Genomic DNA, 1623 nt, shown 5'->3' with positions numbered 1-1623 from the left:
AATCACCTCAATCTCTCTTCCCAATTACCCCCTTTACCACTCACATCCATCCACACTCTTTCCCATAAACCCCACCTACCTTCAAAATTCAAAATTTCCTTCCCACCCAAACCCACCCTAAATAGCGGAACCTACTCCCTCTCCCCTCACTATATAAACCCCTCTATTCTCCTTAATTTTCACACAACACAAATCCCTCTCCTATATCTTGGCCGAATATACCTTTCTCCACTCTCCTCCATATTTTCTCTTCTTCTTTTCTTTTCTTTCTTCTCTTGCTCGAGGGCGAGCAATATTCTAAGTTTGGTGTGGTAAAAGCATAAGCTTTTTGTTTTTCCATTACCATTGATGGCACCTAAAGCCGGAGAAACCTCTAGAAAAGGGAAAGGGAAGACAAAAGCTTCCACCTCCGAGTTATGGGAGATGGAGAGATTCATCTCCAAAGCCCATCAAGACCACTTCTATGATGTTGTGGCTAAGAAGAAGGCAATCCCTGAGGTCCCTTTCAAGCTCAAGAAAAATGAGTTTCCGGAGATCCGACATGAGATTCAAAGAAGAAGTTGGGAAGTTCTGACCAACCCCATTCAACAAGTCAGAATCTTGATGGTTCAAGAGTTCTATGCCAATGCATGGATCACTAGGAACCATGATCAAAGTATGAACCCGAATCCAAAGAACTATCTTACAATGGTTCGGGGGAAATACTTAGATTTTAGTCCAGAAAATGTGAGGTTGGCATTCAACTTTCCCATGATGCAAGGAGATGCACACCCCTACACAAGAAGGGTCAACTTTGATCAAAGGTTGGACCAAGTCTTTAGGGACATATGTGTTGAAGGAGCCCAATGGAAAAGAGACTCCAAAGGTAAGCCAGTTCAATTAAGAAGACTGGACTTCAAGCCTGTGGCTAGAGGATGGTTGGAGTTCATCCAACGCTCCATCATCCCCACTAGCAACCGATCTGAAGTTACTGTGGATCGGGCCATCATGATTCATAGCATCATGAATGAAGAGGAAGTAGAAGTTCATGAAGTCATTTCCTTTGAATTCTACAAAATAGCCGAAAAGCCCTCTACCTTGGCAAGGCTAGCTTTTCCTCATCTTATTTGCCATCTATGTTACTCAGCTGGAGTCATTATAGAAGGAGACATCCCCATTGAGGAGGACAAGCCCATCACTAAGAAAAGGATGGAGCAAACAAGAGAGTCCACTCATGGAACCCAAGAGATGCATGAGGAAGCTCATCACCAAGAAATCCCGGAGATGCCTCAAGGGATGCACTTTCCTCCCAACAACTATTGGGAACAACTCAACACTTCTCTTGAAGATTTGAGTTACAATATGGATCAATTAAGGGTGGAACATTAAGAGCACTCCATCATTCTCCATGAAATTAGAGAAGATCAAAGAGCAATGAGGGAGGAGCAACAAAGGCAAGGAAGAGACATAGAAGAACTCAAGGACATCATTGGTTCTTCAAGAAGAAAGCGCCACCATCACTAAGGTGGATTCACTCCTTATTCTTATTTTTCTGTTTTTTCGGTTTTTATGCTTATTATGTCATCTATATTTGTGTCTCTGTTACATGATCATTAGTATTTAGTAACTATGTCTTAAGGCTAT

This window comes from Arachis duranensis, chromosome 1 (assembly GCF_000817695.3).
Source record: "Arachis duranensis cultivar V14167 chromosome 1, aradu.V14167.gnm2.J7QH, whole genome shotgun sequence".
Classification (NCBI taxonomy): Eukaryota; Viridiplantae; Streptophyta; class Magnoliopsida; order Fabales; family Fabaceae; genus Arachis; species Arachis duranensis.
The sequence above is the reverse complement of the archived record's forward strand: the minus strand, read 5'-3'. Positions refer to the sequence as shown.